The sequence below is a fragment of the Pezoporus flaviventris genome, unplaced genomic scaffold, assembly GCF_033815535.1.
Source record: "Pezoporus flaviventris isolate CSIRO_AGI_PZ_B2104156 unplaced genomic scaffold, CSIRO_AGI_Pfla_v1 ptg000059l, whole genome shotgun sequence".
In the NCBI taxonomy this organism is placed as follows: Eukaryota; Metazoa; Chordata; class Aves; order Psittaciformes; family Psittacidae; genus Pezoporus; species Pezoporus flaviventris.
This window is the reverse complement of record NW_026892607.1, coordinates 1,556,177-1,582,895: the sequence shown is the minus strand read 5'-3', so window position 1 is coordinate 1,582,895 and position 26,719 is coordinate 1,556,177. Positions and strand designations below refer to the sequence as shown.

At 46.4% G+C, this 26,719-nt stretch overlaps 1 protein-coding gene across 1 annotated transcript in view; it reads left to right on the top strand.

Annotated features, from left to right (window-relative positions):
- The first annotated feature begins 843 nt into the window (after positions 1-843).
- JAK1 (Janus kinase 1) overlaps positions 844-26,719 on the top strand; it is a 63,351-nt gene continuing 37,475 nt past the window's right edge. The window contains exon 1 of the mRNA XM_061469722.1: positions 844-930. The gene's annotated coding sequence lies outside the window, so the exon portion shown is untranslated. The remainder of the gene's footprint in view (positions 931-26,719) is intronic.

Sequence of the window (26,719 nt, the reverse complement as noted above, 5' to 3'; positions counted from 1 at the left end):
AAAGCTGGAGAGGGGCTTGGGACAAGGGATGTAGGCCAAGAGGAATGGCTTTAAGCTGCCAGAGGGGAGACTGAGATGAGCTCTTAGGCAGAAGCTCTTCCCTGTGAGGGTGCTGAGGCGCTGGCACAGGGTGCCCAGAGGAGCTGTGGCTGCCCCATCCCTGGCAGTGTTCAAGGCCAGGTTGGACACAGGGGCTTGGAGCAAGCTGCTCTAGTGGAAGGTGTCCCCGCCCGTGGCAGGGGTTGGAGCTGGAGGAGCTTCGAGGTCCTTTCCAACACAAACCAGGCTGGGGTTCTATGATCCAAGTAACACGAAGAGCTCAGCCCACGCCACGGCAGACAATGGAGATCTGTGGAAACAACCGCTGTGGCCTCAGCTCCGGGGTTGTGAAGACAACCCCCCAGCTTCCGCACTGAGCGGTACCACAACACGTTGGCTGACAGCTGGTTTTAATCACCTGCTAATAACCTGCTGCTAATCGCCCCGGTGCCGACCCCACTCGCTGGTGTTCCCATCTCTCTCCACACCACTCCGGACACAAGCCCATTTTAACCCGGTCCTTCTCCCTGGCTGGGCTCCACCCACGCCACCACCACCTCTTCAGGGCCGGCCCTCCGGGCCTCGGCGGCTTCCGAGGGCCTGAACCGCCTCCGCCGGCAGAGCCCTCAGCGCCGGAGCGAAGCCGCCATCCCCGCCCCGGCCCTCGGAGCCCCCTCAGCGCGGAGGCGGCAGCGGGGAGGCACCACCCCCGGGCGGGCCCGGCCCTGCGCATGCTCCACAGGCGGGAGCCGCCGCCGTGCCGGGACCGCCGCCCTGCCGCCGCTCCCGTGGGTTCGCTGCCGGACAGCACCGGGCCGAGCCCCGCCGCCCCCCAGCCCCACGGGGCCGCGGCTGAGCCGCACGCCCGCCTGGCCCGGCGCGACGGAAGGGGTGAGTGAGGCCGGAGCGGGCTGGCGCGGCCCCCCCGGCCGGGCCCTGGGCTGGGGGGAGCCGGGGAGAGCGGTGCGGGCGGCGGGCGCTTCTCCTGAGGGAGGCTCCCGAGATGGCCGATGGCGCGGGGGAGGCGCGGGGCTTCCCCGGCGGGCGCGGCGGCCGGGCCCGGCGCCTCGGCTCGGGTGTGCGGTGCCGCTGGGCTCCCGTCAGCGCGGAGCGGGACGAGCCTGGCCGGGCAGGGGGTTTAAGAGCAGCCACGGTTGTGGTGAGAGGCGGCTCCACGGCCCCGTCGTGGGAGGCCGGTGTTTGGCCATAGGAGGAACCGGAATGAAATAACTTCGGTTCTGGCCGCTGGGGGAAATGGGTGAAGTTGGAGCGCACCCGGGGGATCCTGAGCGAGCTCGGACCCCCCAGGCGGCCTCGGTGTGCTTTGCAAGTGGAGCTGCTCGGAGATAACTGCCTCTTGCTTCTGTGCAAGTTAAGGGCTTGGGAGCCTTGGCTGTACCCAGCTGCCAGCCTGGCATCGCTTCGTGTGGAAGGGGAAGAGGCACTTTTGGGTGCTCCTTTAGCCCCCTTCTCCTTCCTCTGAGGGTGGTGGCAGCCATCGAGCGGAAGGTGGGGTATCCTTCACCTGAAAGGACAGGCAGGGATGCAGAGCAGGTAACTGCCAAGTTGCACCTACTTTCTACCTTCTCCAAACACCATAATACTACAACTCGGCTCTCTGTGCATGTGGGAACAACTCTGTTGAGTTGGGCTTTTCAAAGTACTTGTAGAAAGCTCATCTATGAGGAGAACCAGGACACAGAAGCTTGAAGTGCATCAACCCTGCTGCTAACCGTGTAGTTGGTGGCAGAAAGACAACATGGCAGTGCTCAGTGTGGCAGGAGAGGCCGGACCTGGCCCTGTTTAATCAGGCTGTGCTTAGGGAGGAGGATGGGGTGGCGCTAGGGAAGCGTGTAGCTAAGGGGGTGGCTGATAGATAAAGCATGAGGGGTAAATTCTGAGGCAGCCTGGAGGGCAGATAAGTGCAGTGCAAGAAAGTTGTCTTTTTTTTGACTGGGGAGCTAGAAGTCATTCAGGGTTGCGTCAGCGTTTAAACTTAACCCCCGTTAACCCAGTTTAGCTCTGGCTTGGAGAAGATGTTCAGCAATTTAATTCTTTAGCGGGACGTGTGTTGGTACCGTGTTCTTCACGGCTGCTGAGGTTCAGTGCTCAGTTCAGTTTTGCCTATATAAGGGGAGTGGTTGGCGTTTCCTCCTGGCACTTGTTTTTTAAACATGCAGGAAGTTGCACCTTGATCGGGGTTTGTGCGAGGTGACACTGACACAGGTGCTCTGAAACACAGAGCCACGGAAGGACGCGCCGCTCCATCTGAACGAAGGAGCCACATTGGGGTCTTGGTGTCTTTCGTGGTGTTCAGTTAGTGATCACAAGCAGGTTTTACCAGCGTTTTTGTCGATATGATTTTAGTGATTCACTTCTTAAATGTCCTTAACCATGCCAAGTGCAAGGTTCTGCACCTGGGTCTGAGCAGTCCCGGGCACAGCTACAGCTTGGGCAGAGAAGAGATTCAGAGCAGCCCAAGGAGAAGGACTTGGGGGTGTTGGTCGATGAGAAAATGAACATGAGCCGGCTTCAGTGTGCGCTCGCAGCCCAGAAACCAACTGTATCCTGGGCTGCATCCAAAGGAGTGTGACCAGCAGGTCGAAGGAGGTGATCCTGCCCCTCTGCTCTGCTCTCGTGAGACCTCACCTGGAGCATTCTGTGCAGTTCTGGTGTCCTCAACATAAGGGCACAGAGCTGTTGGAACAAGTCCAGAAGAGGCCATGAGGATGCTCAGGGGCTGAAGCACCTCCTGTATGAAGACAGGCTGAGGAAGTTGGGGCTGTTCAGCCTGGAGAAGAGAAGCTGCATGGAGACCTCAGAGCAGCTTCCAGTATCTGAAGGGGGGCTATAGGGATGCTGGGGAGGGACTCTTCATTAGGGACTGTAGTGACAGGACAAGGGGTAATGGGTTCAAACTTAAACAGGGGAAGTTTAGATTGGATCTAAGGAGGAAATTCTTTCCTGTGAGGGTGGTGAGGCACTGGAATGGGTTGCCCAGGGAGGTTGTGAATGCTCCATCCCTGGCAGTGTTCAAGGCTGGGTTGGACAGAGCCTTGGGTGACCTGGTTTAGTGTGAGGTGTTCCTGCCCATGGCAGGGGTGTTGGAACTGGAACTTGATCTTCAGGTCCTTTCCAACCCTAACTATTCTATGATTCTATGTTGTCTAAGTATCTGCAAGCTGTTTGCCTCAAAGCCTGGTGAAACAGAGAATACACTAAGCACATGCAGAGCTAAACTGCAGACACTTGACCTTTGGGAAATGTTAGGTGAAAAGCTTGTAAAAAGCCAGGGTGAGTGGGTTTAAATTTGAACAAGAATATAAACACAGAACTGGAACAATGTTAAGTCTGTGAACTCCTGGAAGTCTTTTGCACTGCAGAAGTCTTTCAGAATTAATATGAAAGTGGCCTTGTTTGAGAGCTAGGCTCTGTAATTGTAGAGCACATTCAAGAATATGCTGTTTCTGTATGTCCAAATTAACTTGTCTGTTCAATGAGTTTATTTAAACAACAAATGGGAAGCAAGATCTGGAGAGAGTATCTGATACAAAAGCCTTGGAATGCAAACCTGTATGAATTACAAAGCAAAATGCTGAAGTGTATCTGAAAATTGGGCAAAATCAATGCACCTTGTAAGTTTGGAGAAGAGAAGCTCTGTGGAGACCTCATAGCAGCCTTCCAATATCTGAAGAGGGCCTATAGGGGTGCTGGGGAGGGACTCTTCATTAGGGACTGTAGTGACAGGACAAGGGGTAATGGGTTAAAACTGAAACGGGAAGTTTTGATTGGATGCAAGGAAGAAGCTATTTCCTGTGAGGGTGGTGAGGCACTGGAATGGGTTGCCCAAGGGAGGTTGTGAATGCTCCATCCCTGGTGGTGTTCAAGGCCAGGTTGGACAGAGCCTTGGGTGACGTGGTTTAGTGTGAGGTGTCCCTGCCCATGGCAGGGGGGTTGGAACTGAATGATCTTCAGGTCCTTTCCAACCCTAACTGTTCTGTGATTCTATAAGTTTATTTTTTCCTTAGTCAAACAAAATGTTCAATTCAACTTGCTGTAATTCTTTTACCTTACCTCTTTGGGGCTGAAAGTAAGGCAGGCTTCTTGGTTGGAAGAATAAGTGATACTAATACAGTAAGCTTAGATGGATGCTTCTACAATAATTTAATCTTTCAAATAAAAGACTGAATTCTCAGAAATCAGCTTCCCTTTTTTGCATTGCTGGGAAAAATCTTTCCTTTTTCGTATGCAGCATCCTGACAGTGATGCTTGCTCTTGTGGGCAGGGAGATTTCATCTCCTTCCTACCACATTCCTCCTCATACTTCCTCGATTTGGAGGTAAAACACCTTTTTCACCTGCAGAACTGGCCCTTGGGTTTCTTGGTGCCTTACTGCTGCCTGAGTTGGTATGAGGAAGAGAGTGGTTCAAAATAGAGCACGAATGCTGGGAATTAGAACCATAGAATCACAGAATAGTTAGGGTTGGAAAGGAGCTGAAGATCATCAAGTTCCAATGCCCCTGCCATGGGCAGGGACACCTCACACTAAACCAGATCACCCAAGGCTTCGTCCAACCTGGCCTTGAACACTGCCAGGGATGGAGCACTCACAACCTCCCTGGGCAACCCATTCCAGTGCCTCACCACCCTCACAGGAAAGAATTTCCTCCTTATATCCAATCCAAACTTCCCCTGTTTCAGTTTTAACCCATTACCCCCTGTCTTATCACTACAGTCTCTAAAGAAGAGTCCCTCCCCAGCATCCCTATAGGCCCCCTTCAGACACTGGAAGCTGCTCTGAGGTCTCCACGCAGCTTCTTTTCTCCAGGCTGAACAGCCCCAACTTCCTCAGCCTGTCTTCATACAGGAGGTGCTCCAGCCCCTGAGCATCCTCGTGGCCTCCTCTGGACTTGTTCCAACAGTTCCATGTCCTTTTTATGTTGAGGACCCCAGAACTGCACACAGTGCTCCAGGTGCATCTGACTGCTGTGTTGGGTGTGAATTGCATGAGGAGCTGCTCTGTGTTTACCTATAGAGGAAGGTGTTTGAGTTGTTTAGAGAAGTTAAAGCTTTTACACATAGAAATAAACCTTTTAGACTGGTTTGTGTTTAGACATGAGAATGGAACGTGTTTAGGAGCCAGGTTGTGGAGGGAAGGCTAAGTTGGGTCATGGTTCCTGCCTAGTCTCATGTCCAACAGCAATTTAAAATGATAAAATGCTGTCTTCTAGATGATAAACTGTTAATATTCAACTTGTTCTTTTGTAGTCTTTCCAACACTTTGCAGTTTCTTAAAAGATTGGATATTATTCCTGTAAACACACTCAGAGTTACTCTAGATCTCTAAAGCACTTAAAATGCAATTAGATTTCAGGTATTGGTAAAGCAAATGCTTGCCAAGTTGACAGCAAATGGCTTCTACAGTTCAAGCACATGATTTAGTCAGGTAATACCCAGAGCCTGCCTTTTAGAAAGCAAGTTTTTTCATGGACTGATACTGCTCAGTTTTGCTAGTAGGGTGAGACAGATAGGCCAGAACTTATCAAGAAGGAAAGTGGGGTCTCAAGAACAGCATTTGGGGTGTTTGGCCACTAAATTATTCTGTCTGTTGCTGCAGTTCCTATGCATTACATGAAGCGACAGATTAGGGGGCATTACTCTGCTCACTCGATGTCTTTAGCAGTGCTGTAGGTACCCTGGCCACTATTTGTTTTTCCCCTTTCACCCCATCCTTCCAAAAAGACCTGAACCGGTGCTGAAGAGTACGAGGTTACTGGAAAATGAAGCTGCTGATGGTTCTTTTGGGCAGGTTGGTTGCAATTCCTTTTGATTGAAATTGGAAGGGGAAAGCGAGGAAGTGTGATTTAGTGGTTTTAACGTCCTGGTCTGTTGAAAACAGGTGCATTTTTAAGGAACAAGTCCTGATGTTTTTCTTCAGGCTTATAAAGCTACCATTTTATAAAACTCCAGTTTTATAAGCTGGATAGGGTAATTGAGTGGGTGTCTGTGTCCTCCCCCCCCAGACCTGTTAGATAAATGTAACTTAAGCCACATAACTGACAGAAAAACTGAGCTGCAGGAAATGAAGAGCAGCTTCTACTTGGGAAAAGTACATCCTGCAGCATTTATGTTGCCTGTCATTACCTTTTACCATCCTCCGAGCTGTTTGATAACAGTGATGTGGATATGGTTCTCTGCATGTTATGTGATTATGATTACAATTTAAAACAGCTGGGCTGTAAAAGTGCTCTGTTACTCTGTTAGACTTTTTAATTCCCTGCTGGATGTGAAAGGTAAGATAGAAAATAAAGGAGAAGAACTGGAAGTCAGTGGAAAAACAGAGATCTGTGCATCATCCCAGACTATGGAGTGAGGTGGTGGTAAAAGTCTGGGGAAAATGAATTTGGAGTTGCTGTTTGAGGAGGAACCTACCTGTGGACTTAAGATTCTGTACAAGTATAGTTACAGCTCCCAGAGAATAGAACTGCTTGTGCCGGATGTTAAGTGGCTTGGGGTTGCTATTGATTCTGCTTTGTCAGCAGTTCTGATAGTAAATAAGCTGTCTTTCAGAAATGCCAGGTCACTCTTCTGCTGTAGCTATGGAGATCCTAAAGCAGCAGCAGGGGCTTGTTGAGCAAACTTTCACAAGGCAACTGGCTTGAAGAAGCTCATCTATCAGAAATGCACATATCTCATCAAATTTGCTTTGTGTAGTGTTTTGGACTTCTCCTTTGAAGCTGGCCTGCTATATAAAGGAGGTTCTGCTAACACATGGGATAAATTCAGTATTTAGACTGGGTATTAGGAAAAAAATCTTCATTGAAGGGATGGTCAGGCGTTGAAACAGTCTGCCCAGGGCACTGGTGGAGTCACTGTTCCTGTAAGTGTTCACAAACTGTGCAGACGAGGCCTCAGTGCCATGGTTTGGTGGCGGCCTTGGCAGTGCTGTGGGAATGGTTGGACTTGATGATCTTGAAAGGTCTTTTCCAGCCTTGTTGATCCTATATTCTCTGACTCCTGAAGCATGTAGGATTTACCATGAGTGAAGACATTGGTTGCCTGTGTGTATACTGGAAGTGGGAACAGGAAGGTTTGCAAAGATGAGGAGTCAGTGCAGATGGAGAAGCATATCCTGCAGCATTCCATGGGCTTAGAAGCTTTGGGGTGCTGTGCCACTGGCACAGTTTATTCCTTCAGCACCTGTCTCCTCCCTTTTTTCCTGGAAATGCTGCGTTCCCTCCCCAGTCCCCAAAGGCTTAATTCCCTTTGAACACAAAAGCCAAGTGACAACTGTTACTTGTACTTCCAGGAGGAAACTCCTAAAGGAAAATTTGCATATTCCTCAGACCTTGGTACGCAATCTCCCTTGCTGGCAGAGTGGATCTGAGAGGGGCCCTGGCTTGTGGACTCACCAATACATCAACAGAGTGTGAGTTTTTAGCAGTTTTGGACACCAAGTGCTGTTCAAAGTGTTCCTTGAATGTTTTGTTTCCTGTCATTTCCAGCTATTTGAAGACTGAGCAGAGTCTGGATTGCCCATCAGGTGGCCCAGTTGGAATTTAGCTATTGTAATACTTTATTTTGTTAGCAGTACTCTTGATAGCAACCCTTCAATCTGGGCATAATCCATGAAATATAACTCTGTTGATCTTCCACTTTAGATCTTTTCAACTACTTAATTTTACTGGCTGGGAATTGAGATAATATTGACTCATGCTATTGAGAACAGGAAAGAATTCTTGTTCAACCTAGGAGGTTGTCCCTAGATCTGCTGTGAGAGCTACTGTGTCTGGGGCTGTGCTGGAGACAGCAGTGCTGGAAAAGTCCCTATACCTTCCATGTCAGAAGTAAGGACCGATCTACGCCTCCTACGTTTTTAGGTAAGGAAGTTGAAGCAGACCATGCTGGATCTGTGACTCGGAGTCACAGGGGATTGAGAGAGGAGAGGTATCACTTACAAGACATTTGTTTGTACATGGACTCAGTTTTTCAGGAAATCAATTTGGCAGAACAAACTTTTATGCTCATTTTGAGACACGAGCAGCACAGAGATACCTTAAACAAAACAAAGCTTAAAAGCCTTGGCACTTGGACAGTCTAAATTATTTCCTGTTGCTTGCCAGCCAGAAATACTCATCTCTGCACTCCTTTGGATATTACCAGGGGATGATGATAAATTCAGAGCAGGGTTTTTTTTTGATTGGGTGCTTTTGGTAAAGTTATATTAGCTTGTAGGGCATTAGATCTTTAAGGAAAAGAGAAAAAAGTATAAAGGGTACCATGTAGCTTAAGTGGTGGAATAGGCTTAGCCTTTGATTATAAACCAGCAGATTTAAATATAATAGAATGGTTTGGATTGGAAAGGACCTTGAAATCATCCAGTTCCGGCCCCCTGCCGTGGACAGGGATGCCTTATGCCTAGACCATGTTGCCCAAGGTTCTGTCCCACCTGGCCTTGAACACTGCCAGCCATGGAGCATTTACCACTTCTTTGGGCAACCTGTGCCAGGGCCTCACCACTCTCACAGCAAAGAACTTCTTCCTTATATCTAACCTGAACTTCTTCTGTTCAAATTTAGACCCATCACCCCTTGTCCTGTCACTGCAGTTGCTCTCCAGCATCCTTGTACCCCCCTGAGTTTGTGGGGTGTTAGATGTTTAAGGGGGGAAGGGAAGTATAAAAGATACCATTTAGCTTAAGTGTTGCGTTAGGCTCAGTCTTTTGTAGGTAAATCTGCTATTTTGCACAGGTTGGTTTGGTTTTGTCCTTAGGATTTCAAGCTCTTGCATCTTAACTGAAGCTGGTGGCCTCCTGCGTGGAAGGAAGGTGTGGCCACCCTTGGTTCTGAGGTTTTTAATCCAGAATAGCTCTAAGCTGGCATTGGCAGTTCACTTGATACGGTTTTCTCGTACACTCAGTGTCTTTCATGTTTACTGCAGATGCGCAAGAAATAACCTTTCACTTCCTGCACGCTTCTGTGTTTAACTTTTCCTCAAAGCACGGAGGAACGGACACTAATGATTTTGAAATTGCCAGAGCCCATCTATTTAGAGAGTTTAAAAGTTCAAAAGGAACAAGGCAGCTGAAGCAGTGAGCCTGGCCTGTTTGTATCAGCCTCTGTTGGCAGCCTTTACAGCTCTATAACCTGTGCTGGAGCACCTCTCTTCGGGAGTTACCCTCACTGAAAACAGAAGGTTACAGATCCACTGTTTGTCTTTTTGCTTCTTCCTGCTATTGATTTGTGTTGCATTTGTGTTAAGCTATTTTTTTTTCCTTATTTGAATCTTCTACCCTTCTGAAGACATACGGAATTAACAGCAGCAATTCCAACACTTAGCACTTACTGTCTTCCACTGTTTCTGAAGGTGAAGTCTATTTAGTGGTCTGCAGGCTGTAATGAACACCTCCTTCTGAAATGGTGCTATAACCTCATCACTCCTCTAACTGGTTTGCTCTTAGGAACATCAGTGCCCATCTTAGGCAGAGAATAGCTTAAATGTATTTTGACTGTTATTATTGATTTTTAGGAAGTCTCTTAATAATTCTGTCCCCTAAAGACAGGGAATAGTCAATAGTTCCTCCCCATTCTGGAAAGTGCTGGTATAATGAGAGAAAATGAGTTTGATCCTCATTTTTTTCTTAGGATCATAACTGTTCATTGCCAAGAAAGTTTATGCTTGTGTCCGTGCTTGTGTCCATGCTTCTGTATTATCCACTTCAGGAAGGAGACATAGAGGTTGCGTTTACTGATAGTCTAGAATCAAGCCCCATAGCCTGATGAACTTGTTGTATGTAGATACAAGTTGCTACCGGGAGCATTTGGATTCTTTGTCTTACCACCAGTGTCACCTGGAAATAATCAGCTCATGTGGCTTTATGCCAGCCCTTATTTCAGTAGTAATTCATGGCCATGAACACCTTTCTTACAAGTGTGGAATTGGCTAACACAGGAGAGCATGGGTTTGACTTCAAAGCCACAGGTGGTAAGTGAAAGGACATACAGGGATTGTTGACTTAAAGGACTTCAGCTTTACAAAAGAAGAACAGTTGTGTTCTGCCAAGTTAAAAAAAGACAACACAGTCCTGTGGGTTTTACAGTCCTTTCAACTTCCTGTACATGTGACTTACAACACACAGCCAAGTTACATCAATAGAAGCAAGATACATCAGCAAACAGAGGGCTCACTTAGCTTAAAAAAAGGCACCTTTTAAATCCTGAGTACTCGAGCACAGCCTTAAACAATTAAACCCTAAGACACAGGTCATACTAACTTGGCTGTGTACAGATGAATTGTTCACCCTTTGGTATTGACTGAAAGTTTACTTTGCAGTAAAAAGGGCATGGGATCTCCAGGTTTAATCTGACTGTGTTGGTACAAGTTTGCCATGGAATGAAGTGAAAAATGAGCTCACATTTTTCTTTGCTTATGGTGTGCATGCAGAGGGAGGAGTGAGCAGCGCTGCTCAGGTATCATTGAGGCTGTATTTTCACATTGCAGATCACAGCAGAACTATCTTGAGGCACTCCTGTTGTGGCATGTCAGCCCTTCGGTTGAGCAACTAACGTGTTCTGATGGATACCTGTTCCAGCTCGGAGCACTTCTCAGCGCCTTCCTTCCCTGCTTCCCGCAGGGATGTATTAACTTGGACACCGTGTTGTGAAAATCCTAACACCAATATGCTTTTAAGTGGGAGCAGTTTAACTTCTTCATAGAGTCCACCTAAATAAAATCATAGAATAGTCATGGTTGGAAGGGACCTTAAGATCATCTAGTTCCAACCCCTCTGCCATGTACAGAGATGCCTCACGCTAGGCCAGGTTGCTCCAAGCCTTGGCCTCGGACACTGCCAGGGATGGAGCATTTACCACTTCTTTGGGCAACCTGTACCAGTGCCTCACCACCCTCACAGTAAAGAACTTCTTCCTTATGTCTAATCTGAATAACTTTCTCTAGGCTTGTCTTGCACCACAGCATATACCTGTGGATGTGCTTTGTGCGTCATTTAGCATGCAGAGGAGCATTCAGGTAGAACCACCCTCTTGCCCTGTATACTTGGAGAATAATTTTCTGTGACAAGGGAAGGAGCTGCCAAGCTATAAATCAATGGTTAGACTCTGCCTCTGTAGGGAGAGAAATCAGGATCGTGCATTACCTTCACCTCTGCTATGCTGGCTCATTGTGAGCCTTGAGATTGTTCCATGTTTTCCTCTGATGAACAATTTCCGTAGGAGTTTTCCGAGCCATTGTATCTTTGTTATTTAAGTGCTTGATAAATTTTATTAGAGGTTAATGTAAACTGCTATGCATACACACTGTTAACTCCTATTTTTCATTAGAGTTCCATGCAACTTGTTTTGCACAGACAAATTGGTGTATATCAGTGAAGCTGAGTAATTACCTAAAGAACTTGATTTGTAGTGAGTTTGGCCTTGAGGCACAAGCAGCTGTCCTGATAGTTTTTCTGAAGCTGGCAAAGCCTTTTGTTAGAACTGCAGCTTTTTTTGCATGGCTTTGGCTGGAAATAAGATTTACCATGTTTCAGCTCCTGTTTTCAAAGCAATTTAATAAGCACTTGTTCTACAAAGGGTTTGTTTTTCAAAACCTATTGCTACTCAGCTTCAGAGACAAGGGAGGTTGAGAGCAGTTTAATTAGCAGGTAAGACTGATACAGTGATCCCAATCACATAAATAAATACTTGTGGTCCTACAAAGCTCTTCTGGTTTTAGTGGGGCATCTCATGGTGTGGACTCCTAGAGAGGGCACAACCTACAAACACTAACATATAATTTGCTAAGCCCCATACAAAGGCTTAGAAGGTTAATATGTTATATCCCCATGTTAATAGGGATGAATTTTTCAGGACTGACTTTGAATCAAACTATTCTCAAGAATATGGCATAGCTCTGTAGAGCAGCAAGCAGTCTACTCCATGAACATCCCCTTCATAAAATGTGTTACAATGGGGCAATTCCCTTTCCCCTCCCATCTATTTCATCCTCATCCAGACTTGGAGATGAGCTATGAAATGCCTTTAAAAGGGGTAGGAGGAGAAATTAAACTCCTGGGAATATGCCCTGAGAAGCTAAATACTGTGAAGAAGCCTGGTGTGGTGGGTGTTCTTTGGCTGTAAGCATTCTGCAGTAAACTGGCAACTTGGCAATGCTGGTGTAGAGTTGTCTCTTGAATTTGCATACCAAGTTCCCCATCAGGTTTTCTTAGTTTACAGCTGAGGCATCTCTTCCGGGTTTGATTTGCATTTGATCCTGTTCAATTCAGAAGCTTTAAAAGGTAACTGTTTTGTTTGTTTTTTTTTTCATGGAAGTTGTGGTTTAATAAAAACAACCTTTTGATACCTCCATTTTTAATGCTGTAGTTACTTTTATTGCCAGCTTAAATTTGTCTGTGTCAGTCCTCTAGAAAAACCAAGTAGATGCTCATAACCAGTAGGGAATATCTGGTTATTGGAGTATCTGGCATGCCGATTTTGTTTCCCTTGCCACATCTGTTTGCTCTCCTGTTACAGTAAACAGAAAAGAGTCTGTAAGATTTAAAAGATGGTGGCTTCGGCTTCTGTAATTCTCAATTAAACTTTCAGCATTCCTAGCTAAAATAGCAGGGTGGCTCTTTCAGAGTTCCTCTCCAAAGTATTTTCCAGGGGTCTAGGTCAAGTATGTGATGCTAACTAGCAGAAAGCAAAGTTTAAAGCAGCCCAAATGAAGTCCTTTGCCCTGATTTCAGTGACCTCTGGTCACTATCTGTTAGTGCTCAGAACAATCTGTTAGGGTCAGTTTTCGAGACTAAGAAAGAGTGGTGTTGTATTTCCGATGGGTTGAAGCCAACAAATCGGCTCTTCTGTTACTATCAAAGGAAAAGAATACAGCAGGTTTTCTGAATCTCAAATTTAAGTGTACTTTTACTTGCTTGCTGTGATTGATAAGGAAATAGTGGCCCATGGATTTCTCTGTCTTTGCAGATGTTAGGAATTTTCCTCGTGGTGATTTTGTGCCGAAGGTTTGTGGCCTTTTGCTTAAATTCGGGTGAATTTGTTTGTGAGAGTGGTTCTGCATATTTGTTCCACTAGACTTTCGGAGATGAAGAGACTAATCTCACACTGAAGACTCGAGGGAGGAGTTAAGAGGCTGTGAGCTCTTGTTGGAAGCTAATGGATATTGAGAGTCAGCTTTCTGGTGGCTTGGTAAGAAAACAAACTGAGAAACGAGGTTCTCCTAACTCTAGGAGTTGTGTAAAATTGTGCATGAGCCCCTTTGTCAAGCATTATTGAGAGCTTGTTCTGCTCAACAGCTGGTGGCTTGAGAAGCGTGGAGCAGCATGGAGCGGAACAGATATGGTGTGACCATCCTTGTTCCATGCGGGTGAAGATCCTGCCAGAGCAGAAACTCTTAAATGTGTCTCCAAAGTTCATCTCCCATCCTGAGTGCTGGCATAGACATGTTTTGGAGTGCAAAGGAGAAACTGTGGGGAGTGCTGAAATCCCCTTTTCCTCAGTGCTTTATGCCTCAGGAGCCTGCAAGGATGGATTACTGCTGTAGGATTATCGCTTGGGTTTGAGTGTGATCTGTGTAATCCTTGAGTAATAGGGCCAGGAGCCTCCAGCACTGCATTTGGAGATACACAAAGGTGAGGATCATGGCATGGGTTGTTGTGTGTTGCGATGTTGGTCATAGTGATGCACAAACATGGAAGTGATGAGTTGTGCGCTGCTGAGTTGTTAAGTATCTATACACTGACAGCACATGGGTGGTCTTTCTGAGTTTATTTCCCCTTAAGAATGAGGGAAAATGGTTGAGGTTTTCTTCCATTTGCACTGAAGGACTGTGTCAGAGATGTGCAGTAGACTGTTTCTAACTGCAGATAACCTTGCATTTTAAAGATAACAATATACAAGATTATGACTGCATTTGAGCAGAAGTCACATACTGGTTAAGTGTGATTTACATGCATTGAGCCATCTGAGAAAATGAACTGGTTTTACTTCATGACATACAGGTAACCACCAAAGCAGAAATGCTGCTTGGTAACAGCCGGGTTCTCAGGTTGTAAGACACGGGGAAAGATTTTGAGTAGCCCTTTGGAAAACAGGGTATTTCCCCTCTGTGGAATCCATCCAATAATTCTCAGATTGCTTAAGGAAGCTGCTGGAAGGGTGATACATCCAAGTAACTACAGGAATTACACATATTTTTTTCCTAAGAGATCACTTGTAACTAATTTCTGCCTGTTTTCTTTGAGGTCTGCAATTAACCTTTTGATAGAGAGATGTATTTCATGTAACAAATATTATTTCAATGTGTTAGGTTACAAACTAACAGGGGGGTTTGACTGTTTTTTCATTCCTGAAACAAGCCAAGCATGATTCTTTTAATGTGTTGATGCATCTTAAGTTTGTTTTTTCACGGGATAACATGGCAATTACAGTGATTTAGGGCAGTGGTTTGGAGTGAAGCTTCGTCTCCCTAAAATCCATGAGGCTTCTGTAAATGATGAGGAATGCTTGCTGTGGTATCAGTAGTTTTTGTAAGGGTTGAACAGTTTAAGACTGGGCATGTTTAGATGTTACGGGATAAACCAGCAACATAATGAAATATGAAAGAGGTTTTGTTGTTGAGTCCATGTGAACATGCAATTCAATTTCTAAGTTGCTTTTACTAAAAGCGACCAAGTTGCTAACTGCAGTTTCTCAGTTGCTTTTAAGGCCAGCAAAAAGGAAGTACTCTTATGGTTAAGAGTAGCTTGAGCCGAGGCTTCAGTAGCCGTATTGTGCTGCAGATCTGACAGGCTGTGACAGGCAGTTGCTGTACACACAATGTGCTTTCTGGTTTTAGGTTTCATCATCTCCTACAGCAGTGCATGAGCTTTAACAGGCAGATTTGCTCCCCAAAGCCTTTTTTTTTCCCCTCTAAAGTATTATTTGTAGCAAGTATTGCCCATTATAGTTAACATATATTGCTCAGAATAGCTGCACTGGGGTATCTGCAGATTGGCTGCAGACCTGGAGTGAAGCATGCCTCTGAAAAGTTCCTTTTCTCCATAGTGCTTAGTTTTGAAATCAAGGCTTTGGAACTGTAATTGTAAACCACCTAATTTCATCACAGTGTATGGAACAGGAGAGGTGTGATTTTAAAATGCCTCAGGCTTCCATGGCTTTCTGATGGAGTTTCATGGGAGGTCCTCTTTGGTAGCCCTTTCTTTTCAGGTGTGTTCTCTCACCTGGGCTGTCTCATTCATAGAAGTACGAAAAGGAGTGCATAGTGTGAAGCTATTCTCTGCTTAGTTGAAGTTAGAACCAAGTTTTAGCAGCAAATAATTGCTTTTAATCCCCTCCCCCAATTCAGAACATTTTGTCTCATGTTCTCTTAAGACACAAATACATTGTTAGTTCTAGTATCAAGTTCAAAAGGGGAAATACAAAACCCCAATTCTAGAGCACAGTTCCTGTTTTTCTGACTAGACAGTTTTGAGCTTGGTCTTTACTGCTAGTTTTTGTTAGCTTTGGAAGCTGGCAAATGCTGTTTGATAGTTAGAAATGGGTCAGTCTGGGCATAGTATTTATCTTCTCTTCTTTCCTCAGTTACACTGAAAATGTTCCCAAGACTAGTTGTGTTATGCTTTTTCTGGCAAAGAAGAGCAGAAAGTGATGATTTTTAAGTTTATCACAGTATAAGTTACTATGAATAACTCATGCATAAGGTACCTAGTAGAGTTGTGAAAACACAGCATTCGACAACGTGGGGCTTCCATAAAACACAAAGTATTTTTCATAGAGGTTTCAGGACAGTGATTCTCCTCCTGCATTATCTTTTCCCCAGAAAGACACTCAACCCCAAAGGAACATACCACTGTTATATTGCCAATGAGAATAAAGATCACATAAAAACTTCACATAACTCCTGAAGGAGATACATATATACATATATATGTATGTCCTTATATATAATCATATGTAACCCTTCATATACATATATATATGCTGATGAACTAACTGATGTTGCTTTGCTACCAGTAGCCCTTTTTTCTTCTTCCCTTTGTTGTTTTATTTATGATCTCTTAAGGCATGAGTGTAAAAATTACTTGGGTCAAAGGATATTGCTGCAAGCCTGGCAAAGACTGTTACATATGATTTGGAAGCACATAAACAGTTCTGGAGCACTACCTTATATGTAAAATACACAGGATCACATCTTGCCACCTAGTATTGTGTGCAGTGCTGGTGTCCTCAAAATAAAAAGGACATGGAACTGTTGGAACAAGTCCAGAAGAGACCACGAGGATGATCAGGGGACTGGAACACCTCCTGTATGAAGACAGGCTGAGGAAGTTGGGGCTGCTCAGCCTGGAGAAGAGAAGCTGCATGGAGACCTCAGAGCAGCTTCCAGTATCTGAAGGGGGCCTATAGGGATGCTGGGGAGGGACTCTTCATTAGGAACTGCAGTGACAGGACAAGGGGTAACGGGTTCAAACTGAAACAGGGGAAGTTTGGATTGGATATAAGGAGGAAGTTCTTTACTGTGAGGGTGGTGAGGCACTGGAATGGGTTGCCCAGGGAGGTTGCGAATGCTCCATCCCTGGCAGTGTTCAAGACCAGGTTGGACGAAGCCTTGGGTGACCTGGTTTAGTTTGAGGTGTCCCTGCCCATGGCAGGGGGGTTGGAACTTGATGATCTTCAGGTCCTTTCCAACCCTAACTATTCTATGATTCTATGGTGTGTATGTAGTACTAAAGAGATTTTAATTGATATCTGATCAGCTCGATCAGTCTTGGTTGAATTGTACATCTATTAAGAAGGTTTTATAATGGCTTTTCTGTTCTCTGATGTTTTCATCGTAAATGTACAGTTGAAGTCTAAAAGCTGTGAATTCAACTGGGTGGAAATTCCCAATATGTGACCACTTGTTCCTGTAAACTCCAGTAAACAAGACTAAGATGTGCTTTAGGAGGGGTTTTTCTCTGATTTTTTGGGTGGTTTGAACAAGGAACAGCAGAGATACTGCATTCACAAAGCCTGGCTATGTGACTTCGGGGTTACTAGGAGGATAATCTTGTTAGAGCGTGACTTCATAACTCAGTGTGGCTGCAGCTAGGAGGGAGGGTAAGAAAGTGTTTTCTCAAATGAGATGCTTGATAATTGCATGTCAAGCCTTTTGTCAAACTAGGCATGACAACTCCTTCATTTCTAATCCTTTTCAACGTTAGCTTTCAGTCCTTTTGGAGCATAATCCCGTGAGTCATGTTCTTAGAAACCATCACTGAAGGCTGAATGAACACGTAGGAAATTGAGATTAAATTTCAGTGGTGAGTATTGACACGCACGACCCCTCTGTCCCTGAGGTATCCTAATCAACAATGATGTCCAGTATGTAAAGTAGGAGTTGTTACAGTGAGCACTGGGAAAGCAGATACAGCGGCATGTACTTGGCGTTGAGTCAGAAGTGTTTGAGTCAGTGCTAAAAGTGATCGAACAGGAGTGTCCCTGCTCAGCTATTTTTACTATCTGCTTACTCACATTTACTGTACTAAGCTCTTTACAGGAAAGGTACTTAAAAGCTATAGTAAGGTCTTAAAGCTGCTTTTTGTGGCAGCTTATTTTATTGATTCAGGGTGATGTCTTCAGTCCTGCCTTTTCTGAGACTTTTAGGTCTTGGCATAATTGTTTTGGTCGGTGCTTCCAGAAGTGCTGCAGTCCAGGACTCAGGCATTGCATCTAGACCTACATGGTTAAATTGGCATCAGGGCTTGACCTTGCACATGTTGCAATCAGATCAACAGTGGCACAGCTGTAGCAGTGAGAAGGGGTGGTGATGAGTAGCTTGGTAGTACCTAGAGGTGCTTTCCTATCTCACCAAGTAGAAGTCTGTTTCATAAAGGACTTTTTAAGATATTAACAAATATTCCTGGGATTTGGCCACAATGGAATATACAGCTTTTCTGTTGTAAAACCCTCCTTGCAACTTTCATGTTCCTTAGGGTGCCGCCCTTCCAAGAACAGCAACAAGTTCAGTTCCTGGAGCTCTGATGACCACTGAGGTGCAGCCCTGACTCCCTTCTTTGCATATACAGATACTCTCTTCTTTAAAGATGTTCTCAGCTGTATTTGCAGGAGGAAGAAGTTGGGGAGGTTGCTTGGGGTGTGCATGTGTGTCATGGAGTTCAGCAGTGGCTTCCTGTTTACTGCTGCTGACTGAGGATTTGGGCTGGGGCCAGAGAAGGTGCAAGAGTGTGGCTTGTGGATTCCCTGTTACACAGGTCTGCCCCTGCTCTCTCCTACCCTTCCCGTCTTGTGGCAAGCTGTTACAGAAATGAATGTAGCCATGGGTTGGGGTGTTTGCTGCAGAGCAGCAGTGGAATCAATGTTCGCTGGAAGCTGCTTTCTTTTCTTGAAGCCCGTTGTGCAGACAGGTTCCTTGAGCTCTGTGTTGGCACTAGAGCTGGGGAGGGAGGTTGGGGTCACAGCCCTTCAGACCAGAGGCACTTTGGTTGAGTGGCTGGGTGAGGAGAAGCTCCCCATGAGCCATCTTCAGTGTGTGCTTGAGTCCAGAACCCCCTCATTTGCTGAGCTGCACCCCCAGAGCGTGAACAGCAGCTCAGGGAGGGGATCCTGCCCCTCTGCTGCGCTTTGGGGAGACACCCCTGCAGTCCTGATCCAGCTCTGGGGCAGCAGCACAAGGGGGATGTGGAGCTGTTGGAGCGAGGCCAGAGGAGGCCATGGAGATGCTGCGAGGGCTGGAGCAGCTCTGCTCTGGAGCCAGGCTGAGAGAGCTGGGCTGGGGCAGCCTGGAGAAGAGAAGGCTCCTGAAGGGGAGACCTGAGAGCAGCTCCAGTGCCTGAAGGGGCTGCAGGAAAGCTGGAGAGGAGCTTGGGACAAGGGATGTAGGGACAGGCCAAGGGGAATGGCTTTAAGCTGCCAGAGGGGAGACTGAGATGAGCTCTTAGGCAGAAGCTCTTCCCTGTGAGGGTGCTGAGGCACTGGCACAGGGTGCCCAGAGGAGCTGTGGCTGCCCCATCCCTGGCAGTGTTCAAGGCCAGGTTGGACACAGGGGCTTGGAGCAAGCTGCTCTAGTGGAAGGGGTCCGTGCCCGTGGCAGGGATTGGAGCTGGATGAGCTTTAAGGTCCCTTCCAACCCAAACCAGTCTGGGATTCTGTGAGTGAATAAACCTGGCCTGCTTGAGCTGTGGAAGCCAAAATAACTTTTGTTATCAGCCTCTTGGGAAGAAAGGCTGACCTATGGCACGTACAGCAAATATCTTGGCAGCTATCAGTGGGGGGAGCAAGGCAAGACCCAATGATTTGTCTGTGTTGAGTCACAGCAGCAGTGAAATAGTCCTGCATCCAAAGCTGCTGTTGTGAGAGAGTCAATGAAAGGGAGTGGGGGAGAACCACAGCTAAACCATGTCTGCTGCTTTCTGCTTCTAGAGAACTGAAATGAAATTATACCTGGACTGACAAGTGAATTGGCTGTAAACTGCTCTTGGCCAAAACTGGAAATTGAAAAGCAGTGAGTTACTGTGAATGTTCATAATATAAAGACACTGCTGGGAATGCAGACAGACTCAAAATGGAAAATCTTTCATTGCTCTTCTTTTTTGACTTTGAGCAGACCTTATAGCTGTGCTTTGAAGAGTGCCAGTCGCTATGCTGTCATAGAGGGTGTATGTTACTCAGACTTTGTTTTTCAGCTCTCGTATGTTGTGTAAGCCTCACAGGAGGATGATTGTGTTCTTCTAGGGAAGGCTACCAAGGGAGATGATTCGGCCCTACCAGGATTTCGTAGAAGAGTGCAGTTGGTTGTAAACTGGAAGAGATCTACAACCTTTTAGGCAGAGAAGCGCTTAGGTTGAAATCGTACGGGGTGAGATCCTCCGTATTGCCACATCTCTACGTCAGCTGCTAAGTGTGGTGGGGTTTGTGTGGGTATGGATGAGTTTAAAGACCACTTCTAGTCATTCTGGGACCAAACAGTTAGTGATAGTGTAACTGTGCAATCTGCAGCACAAACTCTCAAATCTATAAGCCAAACAGGACTCCCTAAGAGAAGTTGTCCCACTGGTCACCACTGTCCACTAAAGGCACTGATGTGTATTACCACCTTTGAACTGCTGTTGGCACAATTCTTGGAGGAGGCATGTGAAATTTACTCCTGTTTATCTGGTTAGTTAAAAATAGAGTATGTGTTTGGCCAAGAGATTGACTTAATTGAGTGTCAATATTTAGTTTGCTCAACAGGGTGATACTGGGGTATAGCTCATAGTTGCCAAGAGACTCACACCAGCGGTTTTCTTGATTGTAATAAGTACACCACATCAAGGCACAGCATTCACAATTGAAGTGCCTAGTGGAAATTCACTAGAGAGCTCCCTTAAAATAATGGTTAGAACTTCAGGTGGTTGAAAAAGTCCATAATTACTGATAGGGCATCTTGAAAAGCCCTACTGCTCTGCTCAGATTATCAGTTCAGATAAGTGCAAACTTGGGAAAGTGCTTACATCTGTGTTAATAGGTGGTGATGGAGGAGTGGATTGGGTTTATGGGCTCCTTCTCAGCCCCATGTCCCTGCAGATCAAGTTGCTTGTGGCAAAGTCTGCCTGTGCTGAAATACTACATAGAATCCTAGAATCAGGAGAATGGTTTGTGTTGGAAAGGACCTCAAAGCTCCTCCAGCTCCAACCCCTGCCACGGGCAGGGACGCCTTCCACTGGAGCAGCTTGCTCCAAGCCCCTGTGTCCAGCCTGGCCTTGAACACTGCCAGGGATGGGGCAGCCACAGTTTCTCTGGGCACCCTGTGCCAGCGCCTCAGCACCCTCTGTCGTGGTTTAAACCCAGTCACAGGGAAGAGCTTCTGCCTTATGCCTAACCTGAACTTCCCCTCTCTAAGTTTGAACCCGTTACCCCTCATCCTGTCACTACAGTCCCTAATGAAGAGTCCTTCCCCAGCATCCCTATAGGCCCCCTTCAGACACTGGAAGCTGCTCTGAGGTCTCCACGCAGCTTCTCTTCTCCAGGCTAAACAGCCCCAACTTTCTCACCCTGTCTTCACACAGGAGGTGCTCCAGCCCCTGATCATCCTCGTGGCCTCCTCTGGACTTGTTCCAACAGTTCCATGTCCTTTTTATGTTGAGGACCCCAGAACTGCACACAGTGCTCCAAGTGAGGTCTCACGAGAGCAGAGTAGAGGGGCAGGATCCCCTCCTTCGACCTGCTGGTCACACTCCTTTTGATGCAGCCCTGGATATGGTTACTTTATTTGTCTCAGGAGATAAAACTGATGCTAGAAGAATATTGGGGTGTTCCTCCATTTCAAGGATGAAACAACTGTTCGATAAGACTAACTCCAGCAGCTGACAGCCTGGCCTTCAGCATGTGGCACTGCTGTGATGGCAGGCAATCCTGTAGGAGAAGCAGTACAAAACCATGCAGGATGTGCTGTTTTAGTATCCGGAGGGCATTCCAGATGTGACTGACACTATCTTTGCATTTAAAGGAGTAGCTGATGACTCTCTGTGTGTGTGTGAGCATGTAAGTGGAAAAAGCTGCAGGCACCATCTGTAGGGTTGGACACAGGAGGCCAAAACAGCAGAGAAAGGAGCATCTGGCTTTGCTGTTGAAGAGCCACCACAGTTCAGTCTCTGCTTTTTGTTCACCAGTGGAAACATAAGGATCCTTGGTTTTTGGCAGAGCTGGAGTTGTTTATTCAGCTTTCTAAATAGCTTCATTTGGCTTTCAACAATTTGCTTCCTTGGTTGCAAGTGCCTTCTGCCAATTTACTTGTATTTGATGATTTTAGGAAGAAAAGAACCTGCAACTGTGAAAAATGATGATGTTTTTTCAGTCTTTGTCACAGGTTTTATCATAGAAAAATGATTCGGGGAGATCTGTACCATGCCATTTCTTTATTGCCTCTACATGTGATATTTATGGCTTACCTCCTCTTTTTACGTAAGTTAGGCAATATAAGGATTCATTAAAGCCTGAGAACATCATAGTAATTGCAAGCAAACTGAAGTATATCCTGGGGGACAGTCTGCTCATCCAGCTTCTGAATCTCCAGTTTAAAGGAGACAAGCTTAGATGCAGATGCCTGAGATCCTTCCTCAGACAGAGGAAAGCCTCAGAAACGTCATCCAACCTACTTCAGATTTCCCTTTCAGGATAAGATAAAATAGATCTTGGACTCAGTTGTTTGGAGTGACAGGAGAAGAGAACACAGTGTCTGCATCTAGCCAGATGTATGGGAAACAGAACAACGTGCAGGTATCGTCAGGGCCCCCTCTCAGCTCTGAGAAACCTGGTTTGAAGACAGGTTCTTTCTTAACAAACAGCTTACTTGAGGCTGAGGTGAGTAAAGGTCACTGCAGACTCATTCCTAAGTTGTTAGACTGCTCATCTGTGGAAGAAGAGGTATAACTCTGCTTCTTGAAGAGATGGGTGCCTGTGCCATCGCTTTGCAGGCAGAGACTGAATATAAACCTGTTTCAGGTTCTATCACTGATCCTTTCTCTCTAAAGGTCAGTTTAGACACTGTTCTCTGCACTCTTCTGTTGCCCACACCCTTGCAGCCACCCCGGGCTGCCCTTTGGCATGCGTGAAATAAAGCATGAGCAGTCTTTGGGGGCAAGGCTGCGGTAGGGACCGTGCGGCTGAGCTGACCTGCTGCCTGCCCTGAGAGGCTCTGACCTTGGTGAGATGGTGAGGTGAGCAGAAAATAAGCTGGAAAAAAATCCATAAGGTGGACTGAATCGCCTTAGGGGGACTTCAGTGTTGTGTCTCATTTTCCTTCACACAAGCCAATTGCAACTAGTTGTAGTTCCTTCCTCTGACTAATAGCGATAAAGATGTTTACAGCTAACCATTAAGAAAGGTGTATTCTGGTGATTAGTCAGTAATAAAAAGTAATTGTTAAGCGTGTTTATACCCACAGATGGGCAATAAAGAACTGTATTTCCCACATGTATTAAAACCTGTGTCTCAGTGGCAGTAAATCTTTCTCAGCTCCAGTCACAGAGGTGCTTTGAAGTATACACTCAGGTATGAGCATGCCAGCGGGTACACGCTGTACTGTTGAGAAGTAGTTGGTGAAATTAAAAGCTAAAAAATACACTTAGGTTCCAATAGCAGTGTCTGAACTTGACTTTGGTTTTCCTTTCTGGAGACTGATCTCCCTTCTGGTCTCTGCCCATGCCAGTGGGAGCCAGGAAGACCTGCACTTTAGCTGCATTTCTCTTGAGACAAAAAGAAACCTGCCCAAGGGTGAGGTGTTGGCACAGGGTGCCCAGAGAAGCTGTGGCTGCCCCCTCCCTGGCAGTGTTCAAGGCCAGGTTGGATGGGACTTGGAGCAGCCTGCTGTAGTGGAAGGTGTCCCTCCCTATGCCAGGGGGTTGGATGAGGAGCTGGATGAGCTTTAAGACCCCTTCCAACCGAAACCATTCTATAATTCTAAATATGCTTTGTTGGTTTGTTTCTCCACACATGGATAACAAAATATGGTGGCTGGAAGATGACACTGGGACAAATTACCTAAAGCAACAGTGAGCTATCTGCAGAGACCCTTCCCATTAAGAAGCCCACCCACCCATACATGTGCTGACCTCCTACATTCAGCCCTTGCTTTTCAAAGACACCTAAAAGCAAATACAACTTTTGAGCTGCTTTGTGGTCCTCAGGGTTTGTTGGGCAGATCTTCGTAAGCACATGCTTTGATCCAAGTGTTATGTGTCTCAACCTTAGGCATCAGACATGAAGGCAGAGGTAGGAATGTCAGAGGCCTCTTTCTGGGCTTGGCTGGTTTCTAATGTGAAGTGCTAAGCCTGTCACTCTCTTCCCAGTTTTCCAAACTTAGAACACTTTTTTCTATACACAGTGAACCAGTGTAGTCCAATAGATTCCCATGGGAATTTCTGGGGTTGGAAAACTTGCTTTCCTCTGAGCATGTCTCTGGTGCACCCATGTGGCTAAATACAGACATTTTTTCCCTTATGGTTTATTACAGCATTCATTACCTGGATAACCTGAATGCTTTCAGTTTCAAATAGTAGCCCTTCCTTGCTACATGTACCATTATTAGAGCATTCACCCTCAATATGTGAACTGCTTTAGCACCAGGGGGAACAGCAGTCCGCCTTTTATTTCCAAACATGATGACTGCCATTTGTTGTAGTGAAAAAAATGAAGCTTGGTGTCTGAGAAAGCAAAATCAATTCAAAATATAGTGGCTAATAGGTATAGTAAGACAAGGCTGAGATGTTAGTGTGACTCTTTCACTAATTTCCAAGCAGATAGGTTTTAGTTGGAGGCCAGTGTATTGATTTTTTCAGAGCTCTGGGTGGCATTGGCATAGCTATTGTAGAGCTTGTTTCTCTCTCTAAGTGGGTCTCAGATGGCTGTGGCTTTCCATGGCAACGCTTGCAAGAGAACATCTGTGTATAAATTGTCTCAGAAGCAACAAAAAGTGCTCTGTGGATGTGGTGCAGCAGTTTCTTCATAGACTTGAGGGCTGGTTGGTCACTCTCTGGGATGGTGACCTTGCAGTGTGTGACTGCAGTGGCAAGGGCTGACCAGTGGGATGGGCAGGGAAGGCTGGAGTCATGGAGAAGAGAGCTACAACCTGTTTTCTAATGTCAGCAGTGGTTTGCATAATTAGCAGAAATCATAATGAAGCTTATACCTGGCAGAGGATGAGGTAATGCTGCTTTTCAGGCTAGTATTTCACAGAATCCCAGGCAGGTTTGGGTTGGAAGGGACCTTAAAGCTCACCCAGCTCCAGCCCATGCCACAGGCAGGGACACCTCCCACTGGAGCAGACTGCTCCAAGCCCTGCCCAACCTGGCCTTGAGCACTGTCAAGTGTCTTTTATTTGGTAGCTGTAGATAAGGCTGTACCTTAAAGTTTTTTCCTGAATCGGATTAACCTGGAGTTGTGTTGGTAAGACCAGAGGTCATTGTGCTCAGCTCTGAAATCCCACTGGAATTTTTCTTGTTGCTCCCACTCCTGTTTTACCATGTATGGTGGCCCTTACCGATGGTTTTCCACTGTGACTTACAGGACCAGATAGTTACAGTTAGCACATCCTCTGCAATCAGAGCACCAGCTGCTTTAGAGGGATTTCTGCGCTTCAAATCTCAGCTTTTTACTTTCATGCATTGGAAATTATATGTATCTAGTATCTAACGGAAAAGGCTTCAGTTGAGACAGTGTCTTTAACCCTGAGACTGTTTCTGTACCGTCTGGCCCTACCTCCTCCAACCAGAATCGCATGCAATGTCCGTTTGGGGCAACCAGCATTACAGCAGAGTGATTGTAACTTACTAAATGATGAGTAGAGAACAAAGAGAGGGGAAGGAGACTTTGAAGATCAAATTGCTTTTGCTGTTGATACAAAATCCCAAGGTGGCTCTTAAATTGTATGGTTTTGCAACTGCGTTACAGAAAGAATGTGTACTGGTTAGGGGGTGTCTTTGTTGGTGGTTTGCTCTGAGCAGAAAGGCAAAGATAACTGGTAAAGTCCTGTTTGCTTTTGTTTATGACTTGTTTTAAATGGTGAGCCCTGAAGAGGGAACTTTAACAATATGTTCTCACCACATTACAAAAAGAAGAGAAGAAAAAGGCAAACCTTCAAAAAACGCTTACCAGAGTGCAAAGCCACCACAGGAAGCACGCAACTACCAGAAGTCTGTGTGAATAAAGCAATTGAGGTGATTCAAATGTTCTTGCTATATGCAGAGTAGATGTTGACCGCAGCGATAAAACTCTTTACGGCGTTTACAAGCCATAAAATCCCAGCCTGGTTTGTGTTGGGACCTTAAAGCGCACCCAGTTCCAACCCCTGCCACGGGCAGGGACACCTTCCACTAGAGCAGCTTGCTCCAAGCCCCTGTGTCCAACCTGGCCTTGAACACTGCCAGGGATGGGGCAGCCACAGCTTCTCTGGGCACCCTGTGCCAGCGCCTCAGCACCCTCACAGGGAAGAGCTTCTGCCTAAGAGCTCATCTCAGTCTCCCCTCTGGCAGCTTAAAGCCATTCCCCTTGGCCTGTCCCTACAGCCCTTGTCCCAAGCCCCTCTCCAGCTTTCCTGCAGCCCCTTCAGGCACTGGAGCTGCTCTCAGGTCTCCCCTTCAGGAGCCTTTTCTTCTCCAGGCTGCCCCAGCCCAGCTCTCTCAGCCTGGCTCCAGAGCAGAGCTGCTCCAGCCCTCGCAGCATCTCCATGGCCTCCTCTGGACTTAAGTGCTTATGGCAACAAGGTAGCCACGCTTGCTTTTAAACCAGGTACAATGCAAAGATGTGCCAGTATTTCAGCTCATTTTTTCTGAGGGCTGCTATGGTCAACCTGAGGTTGCTCATGGTGAGCATCAGTAACTCCTGCTCCTCAGGATGTGCTGTGCTGCCAGCACTGCTTCAGGGCAGCTCAGCCCCATTGCAGATGACCCTGGGCAAGTTCCTCCTCTGAGGTGAAGACATTTTACTGTAGCAGAATCTCCTCTCCCACCAGTTCCTTCTCTGAGGCTAAGTGGCTTCCATGCATGTGGTGGCTGATGGCAGGGGACGGCCTAGAGGATGAGGAGGGAGCATGGGGCTTGCTTGCTGTCCCCTTTTGCTGCCACCATCGTAATGCTCAGCCTGTGCAGTTAGTGCTGCCAGCTGTAGGAAGGAGGAAGCAGGGGGTGGAGAGA